Source organism: Pseudoliparis swirei, chromosome 18, assembly GCF_029220125.1.
Source record: "Pseudoliparis swirei isolate HS2019 ecotype Mariana Trench chromosome 18, NWPU_hadal_v1, whole genome shotgun sequence".
Lineage (NCBI taxonomy): Eukaryota > Metazoa > Chordata > Actinopteri > Perciformes > Liparidae > Pseudoliparis > Pseudoliparis swirei.
Genome location: NC_079405.1, coordinates 16,140,625 through 16,156,798, shown reverse-complemented (window position 1 = coordinate 16,156,798; position 16,174 = coordinate 16,140,625). Strand labels below are relative to the sequence as shown.

The following is a 16,174-nucleotide window of genomic DNA, read 5'->3' as shown; positions in this document are numbered from 1 at the left end:
CTGTCTATCTCATCTTGTATGCACAAGCCAAAGGACACCCTCAAAGGAAACTGCACCGAATGAGAAGCGGAGGCAGGTTTAGAAGGGTTGCAGTTAGTCTATCCAATTAAAATATTGTTAATAGGTTAATCATTTGCAAGGAAAATAAAAAGCACTCTCTTAACCACAGTTTAAATACTTTAGTTTTTCATCTTTCCTCAGACCATCTCTTCATCTGAAACTGTGCCCCATGTACTGTAGTTTCAGCCTGTCTAAGTCCATTTGTCCCATGAAATAATCAGGGTTACATAACACTGACCCCAGAGCCCACCACCACGACCAGCGGTAAATCCCAGAGATCAGAAAAGTTATGGAACAAAGGAACGACAGATTGAACCATGAAGAGACGGGGTGAAATGGAAGGGGCCGTGGATGGACATTCGGCCGTCTCCTCTGAGAACAAAGACAGAGGGCACGGCCAGAAGAGAGGTTGGCTTTATCTTTGAAAAGATATGTCAACACAAACTCTTAATGTACGTCCATTTGCCTCGTGCTGTCAGGAACTCAGAGGTGGCAGGACTCAAGGAAAAAAGTGAATTATGCCAGCAGGAGCTGTACTGGTGTGAGACAGAGGAGAATGAAGAAATATTTTCTAGCGTAATCCGTATTTCCCACCTATTCTCTCTATGGGCGCTTTAAAGAGGAGTTCTGGAAAAAACAAAAAGAGCTGGGAACTAGGACCGGCCTCCCTGGGCCAAAGGTTAAGTATCTCAGAAAGTAAGAAAAGGAAAAAAATCAAGAGGAACAAGCCAAAAATCTTCTTTGGCGTTGTAAGATGGAGGGAGGGATGGTAAAGTAACCTTCAGAGATGAGGCTACAGCCCGGCCCTCTCGTAGGAGAGAAAGAGAGGTACATGACAGTCCGTGCCAGAGGAGAAGAGGACACATTTGCTGTTAACGAGAACAGCTTAAATATAGCCAAGGGGGAGTTGAGACGGAACCTTGAAGAGTTGGCAATCACTTCTTTCCATAGATCTCTGTGAACATGTTCCACTCTTACACCCACATAATAAACCTCATATCTTATGTGAGTGAACTCACATACTGCCCTCAAGCCTGTTGCAAATACTGTGAATGCAAATAGTAATAATATTCCTTGTGGAATAAGATATACACAAGGATATAAGATGATGCCCACATATTGCTATTACACTCCTGATCATAAAGGCAATGACCTGAAGCAAGTTATAGATTTGTAGAACATATCTAAAGGCAGCCAGTATTTATTCACCGTATAAACATACTGGTAGACTCTGACCAAAGGTCTACTTCCATGGTCGAACATCTAAACCCTCTCACCTTTCCAAAACCTACAATCTGTCATTCACGCCCACTGCATGCAGCGATTGACCTGGTGGGTGGAGATGAAAATGTCTGAATAGAAAAAAAACATTTTCACGAATATATTTATTTCACATTTTGTGTGCACAAATGAGTGCACCACTGTGAACGCCTTCCAAAGAGAGACGGGCTGAACATGTGCACAGTAATGTATATATTTAAACAATCTCACATCTCGCCCCTTCATGTTTCCGCGTGTGCTTCAGGCATCAACACTTTGCCTCCAGACATGTGTGGACAACATGTTGGAGTGTCAAGTACACCCCGGCTCTAAGGCAGACAGATCTGCAGAAGTTGGGATATTTACACGTGTAGGACTCCATCTCCGCTTTCCAATCTTTACGTCAGTGTCCCTTCCTTCTCCGTTCTCTCCATGCCACACCTTCCTCCCCGATGACTTCACATCCACAGATAATTAATTCCCTGAAGTCTCTCCTGCACATGGCTGAAGTGAAAAGTGAGATGTCCGATATCCTGTTACCAGCCAAAGCCAGCACTCAACGTCTCCTGACTTTTGAATACACGAAAATACTCAATGTGTGTGTGTGTGTGTGTGTGTGTGTGTGTGTATACGTGTACACAGCCCCAACAACCATTTATCTTTTGTGGCGAGCCGGTGTGTCAGCGGAGCTTAGCTGACCTAGAACCCCTGAAAGCATCACCACAAGGAGCAAACGTAAGCACAGGCAAAGGACTGTTGACATGTGCTGCACAGAGATCTTCTGATTGTATAAGATTTAGGGAAGCCGATTAACGGCGGCCGGGTAGAGCTGCACAACGAACACTCCGAGGAAGAGCTTTGCTTCCTTACAGAGCTGGAGAATGAGATGGAGCTCTTGCAGTTGCTGAGTAAAATGTATTGTACAGTGGAGGAAGAGAGGTTCTTTGAATAGGATAATTATGTGGAAGATATGTAAAGCTGTCTCATGCACTCAAAGAAATGACTCATTGGATGAACTCAATTAAATTGTTGGCAGGTTTTCCATCCAATAATTATATGCAACTCCAACTCAAATGTAGCACATCAGTGCAATAAAATGAAATTAAGTTAGTCCAACTCATTTGTATCAAATACATCTAAAATAAAATAACGATATTCATTAAATTAAATTGTGTTTGTCCAACTCAAAATATAAACTAAGTAACAAAATATGCAAACTCCACACAGAAGGAAAGCCCCGACTGGGAATTGAACCCACAGCCCTCTGATTTGAGGCAACAGTGCTAGCCACTGCACCAACCATACAGCCCTGAAAGTGTCTTCACCTCATGTAAACAACTGATTTTCAGCTGGCGCATGCGCAAAGGGTAGTCCTCAATCAAACACATTTATGTTGAGTTGATATGCACACCATCGAACCTAAATAAATCTAATAAATGAAAGTATTCATACATTTTGTGTTACACCCATTAAATATAAATATCTATTTTTGTAATTGATTTATTTAAATGTATCAAACAATATTTAAATGTGTCACCTTGAAGAAGGGCTTGAATCGTTTTTGTGAGTGTAACCTAAATAAATCTAATAAATGAAAGTATTCATACATTTTGTGTTACACCCATTCAATATAAATATCTTCGTTTTGTAATTGATTTATTTAAATGTATCAAACAATATTTAAATGTGTCACCTCTAAGAAGGGCTTGAATCGTTTTTTTGAGTGTGGTGAATGATGATGAATGGCAGTATAGTACACCTTTTGTGCTTCAGTGGCACAGACGAGAGCTATTTAAGAGTCTCACATTCTAGTCCTGTGATGAACTGGATATGAATTGAGCATGGGACCCTCTGTCACATGTTACTGCCTCCTCATTGTCTTCACTGTGAGCTCTTGGTGGGTCCATGGGAATCTGTTCCCACAGGAGCCCTGTTACGTGACACTGATTCTTCTGTGCCGGTATATTCTTCAGGGGACATCGTTATAATTGTGCTTCTGAATGACATAATAACCTAAAACTTAAAATTAAACTATTCTCTTTTTAGTTTAGACAAAATGCAATATAATAAATGTCTGTATAAAGTAAGACATGTTATACACCATAGCTAGACAATTATATATAAAAAAAACATGTATCTGTCTGGGAATTTTATATGTTGATATTTTGACTTAATCTGCTCAAGCAGTAATTTGTGAAAATTACATAATTTAAATCAGACACATTGAATACCATTTAAATATAGGTTTGATCACTTCTATAGATGTTTCCAGTAAAGACTTGTGTGTCTATAACATTTTATTTTTCTATTACAAGAAGCACACGAGGGACACCGTATCATGCTTAAGTTGTACCGTGTTTCTACACTACCGTTCAAAAGTTTGGGATCACTTAGAAATGTCTATATTTTTCAAAGAAAAGCACTGTTTTTTCAATAAAGAAAACATTAATCAAAAATACACACTATCCATTGTTAATGTGGTAAATGACTATTCTAGGTGGAAACGTCTGGTTTCTAATGAAATATCTCCATAGGTGTATAGAGGCCCATTTCCATCAACTATCACTCCAGCGTTCTAATGGTACATTGTGTTTGCTAATCGCCTTAGAAGACTAATATCTGATTAGAAAACCCTTGTGCAATTATGTTAGCACAGCTGAAAACAGTTATGCTGGTGATATAAGCTATACAACTGGCCTTCCTTTGAGCTTGAAGTTTGAAGAACTAAATTAATACTTCAAACATTAATCATTATTTCTAACCTTGTCAATGTCTTGACTATATTTTCTATTCAATTTTCAATTCATTTGATAAATAAAAGTGAGTTTTCATGGAAGACACGAAATTGTCTGGATGACCCCAAACTTTTGAACGGTAGTGTATATGTCTATTCATTATACATACATATCCAATGTTCACCCTATGTACACAGACATCTGAGAATGCTCCAGACTTATTCCTGTAAATATATTTTCTCTATCCACTCATATTTTCAATAGATTTTCCTGCTACGGGATGTAATCTTAATGAAAGCAAATGCACTTAAAACTATCAATGTATCCATGGAGTATGCTGCTTCTAGCTTCTCAAATTGTGTTTAGCAGCACACAGGCGGGCAGAGTATCTGTGGTGTCGCAGGTGTTACATGACGGTGTGTGTCTCTTTGTCAGGCCTCAGCTCTTCACTCAATCATCTGAACCCCGTCGCCTTGTGTTCGGAGACGCAATACATGGTCATCTTACACCGGGCCACCTCTGACGATGAGATGGCTCAATGGATGCTGCAGGCCACTGAACACCGCGGGGCACCTTGCGCAATCAATATGCCCGAGTAATATGTGCGTCTGTCAGAGAAAGATGGAACGAGTTCAGAGAGATAATAATATCGACCCAATGGACTGTTTTTGAAGCTCCCGAGTGAAATGCTAAGAATAGACAACGATGAACTCATCTCACACTGACCTCAACTCTGTTCCAACCCGACGAGAGGTGAGGTTGAGTGTGTGACAAGATATTTGGGGCATAACTCAAATAGTGATTTAGTGGAGGATGCTCATTTCAAAGACGGTGGATCAAGAGCTAGTCCAGTCAAAATGTTAATAGGAGCAGGATTTTTACTGGTTGGAGTTTATGTTTTGCTTAAAAATGTAAGCGTACAATCAAACAATATCAGGGGGACATAAGGAATTGATAAGTATTCCAGTCTATTGCCTGTTGCTGTGTTTCATTGCATGTGTCACTGTCTGCAGTGTAGTCAGGTCATTAATGGCAAACTTAGCCAAACGTAACTGAGCCAACTCTCGTCTTCCCGTGGCTGGAGAAGCGATCTGTTCTGTGTAAACAGCGGGCAGGGCCGGGGAACACGTGACATGATGCTACATAAACACACACAATGAGAGGGATGATTGGTAGGCTTGCAATAATGGGGTTGCTTCACCCGGTGTTTACACAACTTCATATCTGCTGAGCTGACAGTCCTACCGCACTTATTGTTGCCTGGCAAAGGTGATGCCAAACGCTGCCAGTGACTCGTCGCTGGCCACAGGTGTTTAACAGATGACACCCCTGTCTCTGAGAGTATCATCGGGCTTGGCTGGACAAGGTTCCATATCATCAGAGGACTTATGGGAATAAATAACCGTTTATTTATGTTCTATCAGTTAATTCGTAGTAGTATGAGGGCTCGGAAAACAATTTTATATTTGCTGCACTCTTAATATAATATTCCCATAAATATGTGGGAAATGTGCAAATACACACTGCAACACTATGTGTCCTCCTGATGACCAGGGGTCACAGCAGCGGTAACCCCCAACACGTTGCTGAGACCACGAAGGCCAGCATTCATAAAGCTTCACTCCCAGGCTATAAATAAAGACTTTCCAACGTACTGGTTAATGGGAATTCTTACCCTCATTTAGAAGTCCTCGGACTGAAAGTCCTCCTCAGTGTCTCAGGGGATCACATTACAGTGATGTCCATCAACACCTGGAAAGAGAAGAGGAGAGACAAACCATGACATGCTTTCTACCAAAGCACATCTTTATACAGAAGCTGACAGGAGATCAGCTGCCAGAACGACTGACGAACACGCAAGAAAAGGTCCAGACCAAACTCCCCAGCTTTCCAGAGGTGTGCCAGCTGACTGCTATGCTTTCTGCCGGGAATGGTTTGTACAATGAATTCCAATAAGTATTTGTATTATTCTAAAGCTTTGTCTTACACGATTAGAAGACAACTGAAGAATAACAGCTGCAGCTACACAAACTGAACTTGAATATAGTTTTTACGTCATTGTTTTTTGCTGACAGGAAACATTTGAGCTAATCTGTAATTGCAGTCCCGAATGCACTGATCTTCTTTCTGTGTTCCACATCAATTACATAGCTTAGAAATATTGGGCACATTTCCAAAGAAACAGGTCAAATGCTGAAATAATGGAAATAACTGCACTCTACTAATAACCCGATTGAAATGACTTCCTTCAAGTGAAATGAAAAGGAACAATCAAGATATTGTTTTGTCCTGATATAGCTGATAGGAATCAGTGTTCTGCATCTAAGTAGAATATTAAACATTTTGTGGTTGTTATATTCTCCTTATTCCAAATGAGTAGAATGTAGTAGAAATACTGCTTGAGTCAAATCAAGAACAGGGTGTCTACAGGAATAAACCAGTGAAATTTAAGACTTTTTAAGACTTTTTAAGACCACGTCTAAATAAAATTGAAGACCTAACGTACGAAGGAAATATACATTAATCTAAATTAATTAATTCAAAGTAAACACACTGATGTCTGTTCAAAATTAACAGTATGGTGTAATGCAAAAGGATAACACAAATGTCATTGCTGTTTATTAATACAACATTTTCTGAACATTTAGGTCCCATGAACAAATGTCTATAAAATCAAGTAAATATATTTTTAAAATACGTGCAACATAGTTCCTTTTGAACAAAAACATCTATAAAATAACATAAATAACATTTCCAGCTGCTTTTAAAATGCAAATACATTTACATAATAGAATGTATGTGTGTGTGTGTGAGTGAGTGAGTGAGTGAGCGAGCGAGTGAGTTCTCATGTCTCTATGTGATGGGTGTGTGTGTCACAGGTTCATACGTCTCCTCCTGAGCTTTTGTGAATATACTAGGAAAACAATCCTTTTCAAACTGTATGAATACAAAAACTTCCAGTTGACATTTGGTCCATTCTCCTGGAAAAAAGAAAAAAAAGGCAGACATTAGCCAACAGTCACCACATCTCTTCATGACACCACCACTTCAGATTAATGTCAGACTGGATCAATGTGAATGAAAACTATTTTTTACAAATTAAGCAACGTGAGCCATCTCTTGAGCCTAGTGTATACTATGTAGACATATTGACAGGTAAACACCACTCTACTACCATTCTAAAACTATTTGTAATTAGTCTAATTAATGTATAGTGCGCATATCCATAGCTGTTATTAACTTGACACATGAGTAAAGCTTAACTATATGATACACATACTCATATACAGGACTGTCTCAGAAAATTAGAATATTGTGATAAAGTTCTTTATTTTCTGTAATGCAATTTAAAAAACAAAAATGTCATGCATTCTGGATTCATTACAAATCAACTGAAATATTGCAAGCCTTTTATTCTTTTAATATTGCTGATTATGGCTTACAGCTTAAGAAAACTCAAATATCCTATTTCTAAATATTAGAATATCATGAAAAAGTATACTAGTAGGGTATTAAACAAATCACTTGAATCGTCTAATTAACTCGAAACACCTGGAAACACATTTTCAAATGTTTGATTTTGTTTTGCTGTTATAAATCTTTTTTTATTACTTGGTCTGAGGAAATATTCAAATTTTATGAGATAGGATTTTAGAGTTTTCTTAAGCTGTAAGCCATAATCGGCAATATTAAAAGAATAAAAGGCTTGCAATATTTCAGTTGATTTGTAATGAATCCAGAATGCATGACATTTTTGTTTTTTAAATTGCATTACAGAAAATAAAGAACGTTATCACAATATTCTAATTTTCTGAGACAGTCCTGTACATGAGGTTAGTTAACTTAATACATATATATTTATGTTAGACCTACTTTGAGATGCTGAAGTAGGTCCTGGTGTCATGGCCCATGAGCTCCATAGGATCCTGACGGGATGTGGTCATTTCACCAAGAGAGCACATGAAGTCCAGTTGTCTGCTCGCGGTGGTCTGGTCCAGAGTCTCGTGGAACAGAATGAAGAACGCACCGCAGCGTTGGACTTCGGTGATGAGCTCTTTGTTGCACGGCGCTGGATTTCCTCCGGTGACCTCCAGCGTTGTAGCGTTGACGTTGTTGCTGGCGGCGGAGCAGGAGCTAGTGGCGGAGCAGGAGCTAGTGGCGGAGCAGGAGCTAGTGGCGGAGCAGGAGCTAGCGGCGGAGCAGGAGCTAGTGGCGGAGCAGGAGCTAGCGGCGGAGCAGGAGCTAGCGGTGGAGCAGGAGCTAGCGGCGGAACAGGAGCTAGTGGCGGAGCAGGAGCTAGCGGCGGAGCAGGAGCTGGCGGCGGAACAGGAGCTAGCGGTGGAGCAGGAGCTAGCGGCGGAGCAGGAGCTAGCGGTGGAGCAGGAGCTAGCGGCGGAACAGGAGCTAGTGGCGGAGCAGGAGCTAGCGGTGGAGCAGGAGCTAGTGGCGGAGCAGGAGCTAGCGGTGGAGCAGGAGCTAGCGGTGGAGCAGGAGCTAGCGGCGGAGCAGGAGCTAGCGGTGGAGCAGGAGCTAGCCCCGCGGGCTGCTGGCGGCCTTCGCTAGTCTCTGTGCTTCTTGCTCTGCGCGTGAGATTCCACCCGACACACAACGCAGCTTCAGAAGCATTTCACCGACCGTGACCAGAAACACTCGTTCTTTTCAAGCCGTTGTTGAACTTGCATCCCCCATGTTTTCTAAAGTAGCCGATGCTTCGCGTTGTAGGGGATGGGACCGAATACGCGGGGCCCCTTTAAGAGAAGGGGCGTGGCCCCGGTGACACCAGAGACACCGCAGAGCGACCGGAGCAAAATATTAGACCTGGCGGAACAGATTGCCTCATATTCGTAATGACATGACACCCAAAAAATGTAAGACCAATCCAATCTGAATTTAAGACAATTTAAGACTTTTTAAGGCCTTATTTTTAGGAAAAGCAATTTAAGACTTTTTAAGACTTTTTAATGCCCCGCGGACACCCTGAAGAAATAGCAAACTATGACACTGACTAAATTCCTGAATTAAAGATCTCTACCTGTCATTTGATACACCGTGCAATAGCATAACCGCTCAAACTTTACACTCGTATCCGGCTACTTAAGCTGGATAATTGGAGCTAGCTCTCATTAGCAACGGCAACTCAACAGGCATGAGGAGATTGGCAAGAATGAATCCCCTTTTGTTCTCCAGGTCAAAAACCACAAACAAGTCACTCTGATATAACTTGTCTAGTCATCCTAAAATACATGTTCCACAATGGAGTAAAGATTATAGTCTAAATTAACGATTGGGGCACCAGTAAACCTGATTCCTACCAGAGTTCAATGGTAACGTGATTTCTTTAGGGCAGCGCACGGAAGGCTATAAGAGTGCAATCTGAGGTCTGAGAAGAGGAAGTGCACTTGGGAGGGGGCTGCGTGTATACAGGAAGTGGCCTGTTTTGAGTATCTGTACAGCGAAACAAAAGCACTCATCCTGTTCTCTCTCTGCAGTGCTGACGCGCAAACTCAACATAACTGCTGAGTCAACAACACCTTCCTGTAAATTAATCACGCCATTGGACAAGTAGAGGACCCAAAGGCTCAAACGAGTGATCACAAAAGGCCTTTTGCACGGCATAGGGGAAATTAATAACAGTTACAGGCTGGATCACTTCAATGGAGCTGAGCTGGAGAGCCATTCCTACATTAATATTTCATATTAGTTGCACCTGTGCTTTACCTGCAAGTCTGCTGTGAAAAAAACTGCGTCTGAAATAATTTCCTCGTTCACTCATTTCCCTGTAAAATTAACTCTCAGTGTACTTTATGAAGAGCAAAGGGGAGCATTGCATTGTGGGATTGTTACTGGGTAGATGTGTAATCCCAATGGAAAAAAAGACAATAGACTCAAAACCTTGCAATCTCTAAACAAGAACACACAAGAACACACACACACACACTCACAAGAACACACACACACACACACACACACACTTGCAAAGCATCCCTCTTTCTCTGCCTGACCACAAAGATTCAGAAGTATGCGAAACTGGTGAATCCCGCCACGTGTCATTGGACTCACAAGTTAATTTGTAGTCAACCTGGCCACTAAAGTAGTTGATGCAATGACCAAGATCACATGACATCATGGTTTGGGATCATTGCCAGACATTTGCAACCATGTACCATGGTCACAGTCTGTGACGTAATACAACTAGTTACAGGTGAGGAGTTATTACTTTGACTCATAACAAAAAGGTTTGTGCAGATAATCTAGGCCTAAAACATTTTCAGTGTCCTTTTCCTGCTGAACACCTGCACGTTCGCAAGTATAAATTATTAACACTTGCCACTATAGTCAGCATTCAATCTGCACGAAACAAACACGTTTACAACATACTACTTTAACATGTTTTCTGAAATAACTATATTGTTGCATTATTAATTAAACACTTCTCTGGAATAAAAACTATGCTGACAAACACAAATAAACAAAATCCAAAGTGTATTAACTTTTTAATCTTATTAAAAACAATACTGTTACGGTATTTAAGTGTAGAAGTCAAAGACAAGTTCAAACACACGCTCTCTGTCTGTTGCCTCAACAAACGATGGATACCTCGTATTGCAAACCAAATTTACCGACACAAACAAATAAAGTAACCTGAACCACACACACAAAATAAACTCGCCCCGCGACATTTTCGGAGTGCAAACTAAGGAGTGGTATCTTGACTCGGGGAATCTCACAGGCAAAGAAACAAGTCTGGGAAGAAATGAAATCGCGAGTAATGATGGCGAATAGAGCTCAGAGATAGATGCAATCTACTGTGTACAAAGGTCAGAATGAACAGACACGCGCAGAGAGCAGGCAGTGAGTGGGTGACGAGGTCCTGGAAGAGCATTTCCACTCAAACTAACGTGTAGTTTGTGTTGCAGAAAGTAAATTACCGTGGTTCTTTGAGGAAGTTACCGGATTCATGAGACCATTTATAAAACTAGTCATGGTGTAAAATCAATACTAAAGTAAAGGAGTAAAGAGGTAAATAGAAATAAAGAGGTGTAGGAGAAGTGTCAGGTTGCTACTAACGAGGAAAATTATGGCAATCTACAGTTTGTTTTTTGTGCAGCTTTTAAAAAACATGTTTGCCTTCATTTGAGCTCTGTACAGTGATAATACACTCACTTTCACTCACTGGGGGAGGACCGTGACTATGTTCACACAGTATGAGCACCGTTGCAGGTTATTCACACTGTGACATATCTATGAGCTCTGGTCACAGTCACGAGAGTCAATACATTTCAATAGAACTGTTGTGATAAGTTTGCCTTTATCCAATAACATGGTGCTGGGACGATATGGCTGCATTGGCGTGGGCTAGTCACTACAGTGTAGAATATGAAATATAAACCAAGATGTGCAGTTGCAAGTTTTACAAAACATTAAAGCACAGTACAGGTTGTGTCTCTTGAGTGTGGATGTACAGCTCCGGAAAGTTATCACAGGAGAAATGATTGTGTACAATTCACATGGTAGAAAAGTGCATACAAGACGTTCTATTGGGTCCGAGTGTCATTGGTCGAAGCGGTTGTTCCCCTTATACTTTTGCACTTTATATACTGTTAATATTATAAAGTGCAAAAGTATAAGGGGAACAACTGCTTCGACCAATGCAGTTGTTCCCCTTATACTTTCGCACTTTATAGAGTGTTAATATTATAGCGAATGAGCGAGAAACAACAGTCTTGTTGTATTACACTTTTTGTTTGTTTGTTGCCAAAAGGCCTCGATGACAGCTCCATGGAACACATCCCCCATTCTCCAAGTGCATTGGTCTCAATACACGGAGTAAGGTGGGTCTAAGCCTTAAGATGCTGAAAACACAGTATTGTTACACTTTTCCCTCAGGCAAGATGGCTGATGTCTGAAAGTTGGAGCAATAGTACACTATGTTTATAAAAATATATTTTGCAACATAATTTAATAAATGTCCTACTGTATGTAACAAACAAGTGATAAAACACACAATGTCACCATGTGATGTTTAATACAGGTTTTAAATTCAACATTCAAAATAGAGCTTGCGAAACTAAACACAGTAGATATTACAACTGCATTTCTTGGTCAGATTTGTACTTATGTTACTACCCAACTGAACCCCATCTCAAGGACATTGATGTTCTGTTCTTGCACTTGTATTAATTTGTATATCGTGTACATGGATATCCTGGGAAACTTAATTGCCCCGAGATGAACTGCTCGCTGATGAATTTAGATGAAGCGCTCAAGTTCATTAAAGCATTGGACAACATTGCCCCCTGGTGAAAGTTCATGTGAACTGATTTTCTTTGGACTACGCACTCAATGTGCTGCTGACGTACTTCCATGTCCGGTATGCATAACACACTTTCTAAGTACGAGGCCAACTCTTGTAAACTTTAAACAATTGCGAACTATGAATCCAAATATTTGACAGAGGAAGCAAGTGAGAAGGTACTTTATTTATGAAGAATTTAAATCCATCCAAGAGGTTCTTTAACATTATTTGAGTATTCTCTGCGTTTTATTTCATTTTAATCACGTTTTTGGAAGAACATTATGTACTTTTTCCTTCCATTTCTGTTGTTTTGTTCGCATTGTCGCTTCACATTTACAACCTTGTTATTATGTAAAACTCATACAATTAGATTAACTATGATTAAACAGGTTCATAAACCTTCATTGCCAAATAATTATTCCCCCCCCTCCCCCATTTATATCAGGTGTGCAAATTAGCAATGACACATGCTTATGTTTGACAATAGCGTGACCGGTAACAAAATGATGATGCCGAAACCCGGGATCGAACCAGGGACCTTTAGATCTTCAGTCTAACGCTCTCCCAACTGAGCTATTTCGGCACACATTAATCATCCAGGCTTTTTATAAAGTATATACTACTTTCAATTTATTCTACCTTTTGGACGTGTGTTTTCTATCGACTGCTAATACCGAGCCAGCAAGTCGTACCTCGCTAGCTTACACACGTAACGATGCACCTACAATGAGTATGGACGATGGTAGCATGATTGACAGGTTTTACAGCTACTCATGAGACCTTCACTGACCTCCTGAACTCAGTAATTGTAATAACCAATCTTCTTATCTAAAACAACTTATTGTTGACACAATAACACGTATAACATAAAAGGTTAACATTACATGTCGCTCAGTCCGTTACATTATTAATATTAATATTATTATTATCAGGGCTCTCAAGTTTTGAAGACAGGCAAGAGTGACATTTCCATCAGCACCCCCCCCCCGCCCCCAGAACGAAATTTTCGGTTATCAGTCAGCAATTCCAGGATGCTTTATCTTCATTGGTTGCTGGATTAAATCTTACCCAGATACAACAGATACGGGTTTTTTTCTGACTGACTATTGTGTAGCCCCTTTCTTTTTTTGATTGGCTGATAAGTGGCTCCTCACAGCAGAACTCCAGGGGAGCGCTTGATTCCTCCACGGTGAGGGCAGCGCGGCCAGCTCATGTTGGCGCGCTGCGGCACATTAAAACATTAAATAGCCGAGAGTTTTTTTCACCGTGAGAAATACGATGTGTGGCGGGAGTGCGGGAGTTAAGACCGAAATGCGTGAGTCTCACGCTCAATGCGTGAGACTTGAGAGCCCTGTTACTGTTAACAGTTAACCTCTTTCACGGGACGACGTGAACACAAATACCTGGAAGGAACACGTCACCTCAGCAGCACGTTAGCTAATGTGGTAAAAGAGGGAGTCTGCCCCTCTAAAGTTAGGTTTAGGTAAAACACGAACTTTGGGTTTAGGGAGCAAAGCCAATAATTGTTTGTTGGAAATACATCACATGGATCTGACTTCCCTAAAACTCACCGACACTTTGGGACACGAACACCCATTTCTTTGAAAAAACGGTGTCCCTCTGATCCACTCAGATCTCATTGTTTATGCTAGGTCACTAGCTTTAGGTCACTAGCTCCGTGGCATCACATTTTGTGCCACCACCACGTGATACACTGAGAGGTCGTGGTCGTGTCATGTATTTATGTGGAGGGAAGTTGAATATTTATGAAACACATTGTTATATCACCGAACTAGAACGGGCACTCGGTAGAGCGCATACCTTCGCATATCACAAGATTGGGCATTGCATTATGAACATTTTGGCATTAGTTGCATGCCAATTGGATAAAAATTGAACACGCTATGGTAAAAAGAAGATTTTGACCTTTTCTTGACCCTGACCTTGACCTTTGACCAGATCGATCCCAAAATCTAATCACATGGTCCGCGGATAATAACCGATCATCCCACCAAATTTCATGCGATTCGGTTTAATACTTTTTGACTTAGGCGAATAACACGCACGCACGCATACAAATACACGGTGATCAAAACATTACCTTCCGCATATTCAATGCGAAGGTAACTATGTATTTGTACCCAGAAACTAAATCAAACATTTATTTTGTAGAAATACATGTATTTAACACTGTATTATTTAAATTGTAGCATAAAGGTTCCATACATGTGTTATATTTTATATAACATCTATTTAATTAATGTTCTGTTAGTTCTGTTATAAACAGTCACATCTCACTATGTCACAACATAATCAAATAACATCTCAGCATCAGATAATAATAACATCTATTAAATATTGGTCAAATCAGAAGGTCTCTGCAAGAACTGGAACCAGCAGGTACACCAGGTCCTGTCACAGCTCAGTCAGTCTGTACTTCTTTATTCCCATTACTGGCCTCAGACTCAATACTGAGTAATGTGTTGTCGTAAATCACAAAGAGGGGAAGACTATAAATACTTAGCTGTTGGCTATATGTTTATTGGACGACACCCAAACATGATGGGCAGGTGCAATATTTTAAGAAAACAGTAAAGTTGGCCAATTGTATCATTGTTTGATTTTCTATTTTGGGCTCTGCAGTGATGCGGTGTTTTCTCTTTCTTAGTCATATGATGTCCTGATGCCAGCTTCTGTGCCTTCCTTCCTTCTGTCTTCCCCTCCCTAATCTCCACTCAATTCTCTCTCTCTCTCTCTGTCTCTCTCTCTCTCTGTGTCTCTCTCTCTCTCTCTGTGTCATCCCCCAAGGTGACTTTGCTTTCTTCACCGACACTGCAGCTTTTCCTTGCTTTGTTCTGCAAGGCCTTAGTGTGGATGAGAGAGATGCAGGCCGACAAAATAAAGAGGAGAACCAAGAGAGAAAAGGAGGGAATGAAAGAGGAGATGACTGATGAGATTATCAAGCAGATTGGAGGAATCTATGGTGTCGAATCACTGCTAAAACCAGTAAGGCAACAAACAAACACACATGAGGAGACAGTTTTGTTCTTATAAAAATAAATTACAAAAAAGTCAACATCTAGAGATTGAGCTGCCTCGACAGATGCTTACCTGACTAACACGTTTCATCTCCATCAGCACTGGTGATTAGCACAGTTGTCACATCCCACTGAGGGTTCACCACAGTCGTCATTAAATACTGCAAGTATCTGGGGCGGATTTTCTAAATTTAGGGATCAGAGAGACGGGAAGTAGAAAACGGAGATGTAGAAAAAAAGGAGCAGCTGGAAAAAGGATTGACAGACTCGGACAGTGAGGTCCAGGAGAAGTCAGATGGAAGACTTCCCAAGTTACCCTGAGATCAATCCAAGCTGCAGCTAGCGCTTGTAGCTAGTGATGCAACTTTGTTTAAAAGGACAATTGTCATGTGTCCTTCTTTCAATTGCAGATTGGATTTTTTCAGAATTCTTAAATAGTCTAACGTTAAGAGATGTCATTACATACATAAATGTGATTGTTTTGGTTGTTTTCAGAGTGTTAAATTGAAAACAAGACATATCTTCGAAATAAACTTCTACATTTCTACCTAATTTCAGTTCTCGTTTCTGCTTTTCCATTTATGTGTGCATCTAAAAGCTCCTGAAAAAAGCAGGAGCTTATCAGATACAAATGCATGGAGACAGACACGTGTAAAAACATGTAAAAGGAAATTTCCTGAAATTTAAAATATTATATTTTAAAATTGGCAACCAATTGAAAAGAGTAAACTTTGAACACAAGACATACATTAACTGACACTTAGATGGATCAGTTCTTAGATAGA

At 40.4% G+C, this 16,174-nt stretch overlaps 1 non-coding gene across 1 annotated transcript; it reads right to left on the bottom strand.

Moving 5' to 3' along the window:
• Positions 1 to 12,861: 12,861 nt before the first annotated feature.
• On the bottom strand, positions 12,862 to 12,934 carry trnaf-gaa (transfer RNA phenylalanine (anticodon GAA)). The gene has a single exon. It is a non-coding gene; the product is annotated as a tRNA-Phe (tRNA).
• Between the last annotated feature and the right edge of the window lie 3,240 nt (positions 12,935 to 16,174).